At 45.6% G+C, this 9,360-nt stretch overlaps 1 pseudogene; it reads right to left on the minus strand.

Annotated features, from left to right (window-relative positions):
- Positions 1-287: 287 nt before the first annotated feature.
- The window catches only part of LOC119314754, a 14,271-nt pseudogene continuing 5,198 nt past the window's right edge, over positions 288-9,360 (minus strand).

The raw sequence follows: 9,360 nt of genomic DNA on the forward strand, positions 1-9,360 counted from the left end.
ATGAGTACCAATTTCCAAACTATGACAAACATTTTTGTGGAGATAAGTGAACAGTTTCCATGACTGGGTAATTTTTTTTTAAAAAATCATGCTAAAAAATTTAGAGAAGAAATTGGAATATTTCTTGGGATCCACGTGAGCTTTTTTAGCTAAGGTGGATGAACATTTTTCTGTGATGATGTGATGAACAAACGAAGGTTTACATTTGCATATGTTATGAAATAGAACATGAAAGAAAAATCGCTCTTCCTTAAAGGAATTTTCATGCTTCCATAGAAAATTGTACATGTTCCTTCCGAAACCTCTGTTGCTGGAGCACTTTTTTTCCTGCAATCTTTTCTTCAAATTTACATTCTTGGGGTTTGCCCGGTGTGTAACAACTTAGCCCAATATCTAGTGAGTAATAATCTAGCCCAACCAGGGGATTGGTCCAGTCCTAGCTTCGCCTAGAATTATAAGGTTCCTGTCACAGGAACGTAAGATCAGAGTATCAAAGAAGCAATCCAAACAATTACTCCCTCTGTTCCCAAATATAAGTCTTTTTAGAGATTACAACAAGTGACTAAATGAGTGAATCTACACTATAAAATATGTCAAGTCTCCGTTAACAAATGTTGCTTGTGCTTCTGCATGCAGAGCTGGTGTCGATTTGAAGTGAATTAGGAATAGGCATGAGCTCAGCTGGCCAGAGAGCTGGAGTAGTTTGGCAAGCGATCCACAGATACAGCGATCTCAGATTCTCAGTGCAACAACAACAAAAATCCTGCATGACATAGATACGTTCAAACTTTTATTGAAGATCAGAACGAGTGGCAGAAAACATATTGGTAAAATCTGCAGGTTAACTAGTAAGAAAATAGCTTTCTGTAAATTAAACACGCGTACCATAGACTTGAAAATCGATGGGATCTTAGCTAGTCTCCGCCTCTCTTCACAGGCTGCTACATCTCTATCATCTTTGGGCAGCCAGAAATGTGCAGCGTGCCTAGCTGCGCAACGGCCTCCAATCCCCCAATTGAGACAAGGTCTGGACAATCGGTGATATATAGCTCCTCTAGAGATGCAAGGTTCGTCCTCCAAATGTCACCTGGAATGGATGTTATGCCCGGGCACTCAGACATCTCCAGCGAAACGAGTGACGAGAGGTTTTGCAGGCAGCTGGGAACCCATGCAGATATATCCCCACATTGGCCCAGTACGAGCCTCTGGAGCGTCGACGGCAGCACCAGTCCCCTCTGCCAGTCCAAACGTTGGCAATCATAAATCTCCAGGTCCTTGAGACAAAGGAAACTTCCAAACCTTTCTCCGGGTAGCGAGAGCAACTCGTCGCAGTGTGCAATATAAATCCTCTCAACGACAGGCAGGCATTCTTGTGTTAGGAGACCATCAAGGGTTGACAGTTTAGTGCAGCCGCTAATGGTTAGCACCGTAAGGAACAAGAACGATGTAATGCCGTTGGCGCTGCACCCGCAATGGGAGAAGTTAGTGAAGATCGCTGGTCTCACAGATGTAAGAGACTCGCACCTTGCAATGCTCAAACTCATTAGGGCTGGAAGATGTTGTAGGTGTATGGACGTGTGGCGGGAATAATATAAGAAGAAGCTAGTGAGGGACCAACACTCAATATTGTGTGCTAAATCCCCAGAACAACCCAGCACAAGCCTCTTGAGTGAAGGAGCCGCCAAACTTTGGGAGCAGATATTTCGGCAATAAACCACCTCCAATTCTTCAAGGCAATGGAACTCCACGAATCTTTCAGTTGGTACTGATATTAACCTCTCGCAATTTTTAACTACTATTTTCTTGATGGCTGGTATAGAAGCTGGATGTAGAAAATGCTCAAGGCTTGATAACTTGTGGCAATCAGAAATTGCTAGATCCATCAGGGAAGTGAAAATACCAATATTTGCAAATGATATTAAGCTTGATAACTTTTGTGGCTGAAACCATCTTGGTAGAGACACATCTGGATAATCTCGGAGTTGCAAAGATTTTAGACCATTGGGAGGTTGTAAAAGGTGAAGTGCTTCTGTCCCATTGTTCTGTCGAGTCATCATCGAAGACCGGTGCACTTTTAGACCGTGAAGATATCTCTTTTTTTGTTTAGCTTCTAGTGCATCGCAGTTTAGTTGATACTCTAGATAATATCGAAATCCACATAATTCAATTCTCCTCAAGCTGATCAACTTATCCAAGTCACTGGGTAAACTTTCTATCTTGCATTCCCCAATATAAAGAATCTGCAAATTATAGAGGCAACAGAACATTGAAGGAAGGCTCTTCAAAGGAGAAGCTCTGGAGATTTCAAGGTACCGAAGATGCTTCAAGTTGCAAACACTACCCGGTAACCCAGTTGTAGAGGCACAAATAATCACGCGCATACGCCCAAGTTCAGTACACCAATGATCCATTACAGGTGCTACAACTTTATCCTCCAAGGGCATGTTGCAAATCAGGGTACGCAGCTTCTCATGCTTGCATAGGCTGAACAGCTTTGAATAAACAAACTTTGGGTTAGAGAGTACTGATAGATGACGAACATTCTTAGGAATCTTTTGGAAATCGTTCACATTTTTTAATATGAAGCAATCATTCTTTGAAACCATTTGGACCATGTCATGAAGCAAGTCATGGATTACATATGCTCCGTGTACTTTCTGAAAGAAAGATCGACTTACAAGATCTTCAAAGTACTGACTAGCAATATCCTGAATTGGAATGTCCCCCTGAGGTTCCACAAAGCCTTCCGCCACCCAAATTTCAGCTAAATAATCCTTCTCAAATTCATGATCTTTAGGGTACACACCACATAATGAGAAACATCTCTTCAGGTGGAATGGTAAGTACATGTAGCTCAACCGAAGGGCTGGCAAAATGTCATCCTCCTGTTGCCTTAACTCCCACAATTCACTCTCTAGAACATTATTCCAATATGTCATGTGACGGTTCATCCTTAGCAGGCGTCCAAGAGTTTTTGCAGCTAAAGGAGAACCCTTCAGCTTAGGAAGTATGCTTCTACCAATTTGCTCTAACTCATGATCATTGCTAAACCTCTCGGATCCAAACATGCATAGTTTGAAGAAATTCCAAAAGACATCATCCTTCAAGCCATTTAATTTCAATGTCTCCATTGTGCGCACTCCATCGGCAACCTTTTGGGACCTAGTGGTGACCAACATAATGCTTCCCTTCCTCACATTTTTTAAAGGTGCACAGAATCTCTTCCAAGATTGCCCATTCTCCTTCAAGGCATCGTCCCACAGATCATCAAGGACAATAAGTAACATTTTCTGGCACACAGTTTTATGAAGAGCATGTTGAAGCGAGTCCAACTGGCCAGTTCCTGCCTCTCCAGAAATGGATTGCAAGGCTTCTTTAGTTAACCTCTTGACGTCAAAGTCATCCGAGACAGAAAGCCAAATTGTCCTTTTGAAATGAGGCTTCACTTGTTGGTAGATATGTTGAGCCATAGTGGTTTTTCCAACACCCCCAATTCCAACTATTGGCAAAACAGCAAGATGATTTTCTTGTTCATTACAAACATGGTTGATTGTTGCTAATGTTCTTTGATGAATTGATTGTGCGACATTCTCTCTTCTGTTTGGAATGAGATTCCGTGGTACTATCATCTTCTCTTACAACTAGCAATTGTATCACCTGATTCAACTCCTGATCACGGCCAAACATTATTGACTCAATAGGAAAAGAACTAGTCTCTGGCCTGACTGATTTGTCAAAACGTGGTGTCGCTTCACCCAAGCGCATCTTCTCAAGCAGATTAGAAAGATTCTCCAGCCTTTTCTGGATATCCTTCACTTTGTTGAAACTGCCCTGAATGACACAGTTAAAGAAATCGATAAAAGGAGATTGGCTTGCAATGCCCTCCACTGTCACTTTCTGCTCATACCACCTGAACTCATCAAGAATGTCCTCCGCATCATACACCGCATCACTGAATTTTGGAAGGAGCTCGGCCACACAGTGTTTGTGGCTCCTCCACTCCGCCCGATCAATGAGGTCGTACATTGCCGGAAGAGTATCACTAAGACCTTGTAGGCCACTCTGCAAGTGCAGTACCTCATCCTGAAGATTTTGCTCTTGCTTACCACTCCATCGGGAGTGCAGAGATGAAATAGAAGACCTTGCCCACTGAAACAAATTGACACATTCGTTGATGCCACTGATGACCCCAATAGTACCTGATATACTCATGGTGACTCGAATCTGAAGATTTCTTCTCTGTCCTGTTGACCAACAATAGACATGGTGAGCATTACAGCATACTTTGTGGTCAGATACCAAGAGTAAAAGAGTAATATTCACCATGAAATTAACACGGGTTCTTTGTATGGGAGAATGTATGGACCTAACTGGATTACGACAAATCACAAGAATGCCAAATCACAATTGAATGTAATGTGATATTTCTTAGAACATATTTCCTTCAGAGAACCTGAGAGCAACCTCATAACAGCACTAATACTTTGTATGAGAGAATGTATGGACCTAACTGGATTATGACAAATCACAATTGAATGCAATGCAGTAATATTTTTTAGAACAGATTTCTTTCAGAGAACCTGAGAACCACCTCATAACAGGGCACTGGATTCGTGAGGGCTTGTTTGGACTGCGTGGAGGAGGAACTTGCCTGACCTGGAGACCTCCGGCCGGCTCGCCTAATCAGCTTGGTTAGTTACCGGCTGGCCAAGAGCCCAAGACATCCTTCGTGCACAGAGAAGGTGCAGCCACAGGGATGCATCACTGAATCTCCGCTGCAGCTGCTGCCGCTGGCTTCTACTCCAGCGCGGCTGTACCAACTAGGACGGATCAACCAAGCCGGGCCGCCGCAGCATGGACGGCTGGACGACGCTCCACTAGCGAGCGAGAGCCAATGCCTAATCTCAATGTCTTCACTCTAAGCTCGCCGCGCCTGACCATCACGCCGGTCAAGCAACAGAGCTCGTTGCCTCTAGAATCTACCCCTCGTATCACCACTCCTGTGCGGAGGCTGCGGCCTCCGGCATGGGGTCGCGCTCCCGCCGCGTGCCTTCGCACCATGGTCGCTGGCTTGGTGAATCAAATTAGATCGGGGGGCGGAGAGGGACGAGGGGGGGAATTTTGGATCTGAGAGATGAGGAATTGAGGATTTTTTTTATATGCATGAGAAATTGAGGATTATTGACCCGAACCGACAGGAGCTCTGTCATTGCATTAAAGGAGAGGGAAAAACTGTACATTTTAGAGCTTACAAGGGGAGACAGAAGTTAAAAAAGAAAAAAGCCCACTAACAACGAGAGACAGTAGGCAAGGAAAAACAGCGGCAGATTATACTCTGAAAGCCTCCCTGAATAGACTAATGTCATCAATCACCAGCATGTAAATTTGATGAGGCAACAACAGCTTGTGTTGGAACACCCTCCTGTTTCTTTCATTCCATAAATGCCAGGCAACATATGCAGCAAACGTGATCTGCTCCTTCCTGATGTTCTTGGGGTTGATCAAATGCAGCTTACGCCACCAACCTTTTACTGAATTGGAGGAAAAGGCCGCGTCCAACAGCTGAGGATAAATGGAGCCTGCCTCTGTCCAGACTTCTTTAGAGTAGGGGCAGTCGAGGAGGATGTGCCTCGCAGTCTCAGGGGCCTGATCACAGAAGGCGCATGTCGGGTTGCAAGGCCATCCTCTGGTGGATAATCTGTCCGCCATCCAGTTTCGGTTTTGGATTAGCAACCAAAGATAGAATTTTATCTTGTTTTCAGCTTTGACCTTCTAAGCTTGCTCCAGAAGTGGTTGTTTGATTCACCCTATGAATTGGGCCTCATAAGCATCATGTGCCGTGTAAATTCCTTTGGAGTTAAAAACCCAGACAATGCTATCCCTGTCCTGAGACAGCTGCACTTCCTGGATCAGCTCCCACAAGTTGACAAATTGCAGAACCTGTTCTTCGTTGCCCACCCTTTGGAGACCCTTCATCCATTTGTTTTCAGTCAAAGCATCTGCCACCTTGAGATTTTTCCTCCAGGCCAGCTTTGCAACCTCTGGAGCCACTTCAATGGGTGCAACCCCATGCAGCCACTTGTCTTTCTAGAAATTTGCCTTTTGTCCGTTCCCCAAAATGATCTTGGTGCAGGCGGAGAAAAGGTCTCTGTCTATTGCATTGCACGGAATTTGGGAACCTCTCCAAGGTCTGTCAGTGTCATCCCATTCGAACCAACACCATCGGAGTCTCAAAGCTCTGCTATAACAGGTTAGCTCTTTGATTCCGAGGCCACCGAGACTTTTGGGGGAGCAACATTGTTTCCAATTTACCAAGCATTTACTTCCGCTTGTCTCCTCATCCCCAGCCCAAAGAAAGTTTCTTCTATATTTGTCTAGCTTTTTGATGGCCCACTTATCCATTGCAAAACAAGTGAGGAAGAAAGTTGTGATTGCCGTGAGGACCGAGTTGATTAGAGTTAGGCGCCCCGTTCTGTTTAGAAGCTTTCCTTTCCACGGTTTCACTCTCCCAGCAGCCTTGTCTATGAGAGGTTGCAATTCAGCACGTTTTGGCTTTCTCGTGTGCAAAGGAAGGCCCAGGTATTTGCAAGGGAGCGAGTCCTCTTTTCCTCCAAAATCTTGCAGAACTTCACCATGTTCCTCGACATTGCACCGAATCTGTATGCTGTGCACTTTCCAAAGTTGATCATCAAACCGCAAATCTCTCCAAAACGAATCAGAATTTTTTGAATAGCAGCAATCTCATCTCTGATGGGGTTAACAAACAGAGCTGCATCATCAGCATACAGGCTGGTCCTCAATGATGCCGACTGCTGGCTTATAGGGGTGAGCAGCCCTTCCACCGTTGCCAAGGCCATCAGCTTTTGCAGCGGCTCCATTGCAAGAATGAACAACATGGGTGAAGGGGGTCACCCTGCCGCAGCCCTCTTCGGTGCAGAAACGGCATGCCCGGACATCCATTGAGGAGGACCCTGGAAGAGGACGTGGAGAGCAGCAACGCGATCATGTCAGTCCACCTCTGTCCGAAGCCAAAACCCTTCAAAACTTCCAACATGTAGCTCCAATGCACGGAGTCAAACGCTTTGGCAATATCCAGCTTAAGAAAAATGAGCGGTGAGTTTCTTGTGAAGGCCCTCCTAATGACATTCTGGACAAACAGGAAGTTATCTTGAATGCTACGCCCTTTGAGGAAAGCACTTTGGCTAGCAGAAATCATGTGTTGCAACTCCGGAACCAGCCTATTGGCCATGATTTTGCAAAGAATTTTTGCCACACTGTGCATGAGGCTAATTGGCCAAAATTCAGATGCTCGATCGGCATTCCCTTTCTTTGGTAGCAGCACTATAAAGGCATTGTTCAGCAGCTTCCATGTATTGCCTCTCAGATGAAAACACTGGTTGATGGCCTCCAGAAGATCGTTCTTGATGAGACCCCAGCATTTTTTGAAAAAGCCCCCAATGAAACCATCAGGGCCAGGGGATTTCTCAGCATGTAAGTCGAAAACCGCCTTTTTTAATTCCTCTATGGTGAAAATGGCGTCCAGGTGCTCAACGTTGAATGAAGGAAGATGCAGATACTCCCAATTCAGCTTAAATTTGCGCTGTCCAACAGTTCCCAGCAGGTTGTTGAAGTGGTCCCACAGGACCCGGGCCTTATGCACCTTATCAACTACAGCGCCTTCCGGCCCAATCAGAGAAGGGATGTATTCTTGCGTCTGCGTCCGTTCGCCTTGAGCTGGAAGAGTTTTGAATTGGCATCTCCAACTTTAATCCAAGTTAGCCTAGACCTTTGCCGAACGAACCTTGATCCTCTCAATAGCTGCAAAACCCAACAGTTTCTTCTTCAGCAGATCTCTTAAATTCCTTTCTTCTTCGGTTAGTGCTCTTTCTTCTTGGGCAAGATCAAGGTGGAAGATCAATTCAGTTGCAATATTGTACATCAACCGAGATCTTTTGGAAGCCTTTCTATTCCATTTGGTTAGCGCTTTGGCAGTTCTGGACAATTTGGTGTGGAGCTTTCTGCAAGGGTCTGCAGATTGAACAAGTTTCTCCCAAGCCTCGGTCACCACCTCAAGGAAATCAGGCTTTGCAAGCCAAAAGGATTCAAAGCGGGAACCTTTGAAGTGTTGCAGATCCATTGGCTTGAGAACCAGCGGGCAGTGGTCAGAGATGGATGTCGAGGCTGGAGTGAGCTGATAATTTGGAAATTTCAGTTCCCAGGCTTCAGTAACCAGCACTCTATCAATCTTGGTCAACGTGACGTTTTCCCTTTCGTTTGACCAAGTGAACTTTCTCCCAAGCAAGGGGAATTCCAGCAGCTCAAGTTGATCCAAAGCAGATCTGAATCGGCCCATCATTTGCAAATTGATATTACCATTGCTCTTTTCATCAGCCTTCTTGATTAGGTTGAAATCACCAGTCACCATCCAGCAGTCCAAGGCAAACTGCTTAATGTTCTTGATTTTTTCAATGAACAAGATCTTGTCGGAGACTTCTTGCGGTCCGTAGACTGCTGAAAGGGTCCAAGCATCATTATTAGTTCTGTCTCTCACCGTCCCAGTGATTGAATTTGGCCCATCAGCAAGCGGCTCATGGGTGATCACAAAATCGGCTGAGCAAGCGATAAGAATTCCTCCTCTTGTGCCCACAACTGGCTTAAAGATGAAATTTTCTCGAAACCGAGCGCCCAAAATTTCAGTCACGATAGCAGGGATAATCACTGCTAGTTTTACTTCTTGCAAACAGACTATGTTGCAACCAATTTCAGCCACAAAAATTAGCGTTGCTCTTCTCTTGGCTGGGTTGTTTAGACCCCTGATATTCCAATTCAGAATTTTGTAATCCATAGGGAAACCAGGAACACAGCAGATTGGGGCGACAACAAAACAGTAGCGGGCAGCGTTAACTGACGAACAGACCGACCCAAGCAGAGTCGAGCCATCTGAAACTGGCTTACTGACGGTAGAACAACAGAACTCATCAAACCAACTACCACATGGGGATACAACGACTGGGACATCTAACCTCTAAGAAAAAAGGGGGCGACTAACATTTGGAAACCATGACACACCCAACATAGCAGAACCAGACTAGGATGCCGCGAGCCCTGGCGCCATAGCTTGGGCCTTGGCCTTCTTAGCAGGGCTGGAGGCGGCCATGAGGGAGGAGATTGCAGCCACAAACGCCGAGGGGAGCGGCTTTTGGCAAATGTTCTTGATGCGCTCGATCCCTTCAGGCATAGCAGCCGCCAGATCAGGGGCCGCCCCCTCTTTCTGGAGAGCTGACTGGAAGGCTTTGCCGCCAGCCTGCCGCTGCACCTTGGTGCAGCTCCGCCATCCGCTTTTGGGTGGTCGCCCGTGGC

This window comes from Triticum dicoccoides, chromosome 6A (assembly GCF_002162155.2).
Source record: "Triticum dicoccoides isolate Atlit2015 ecotype Zavitan chromosome 6A, WEW_v2.0, whole genome shotgun sequence".
Taxonomy (NCBI): Eukaryota; Viridiplantae; Streptophyta; class Magnoliopsida; order Poales; family Poaceae; genus Triticum; species Triticum dicoccoides.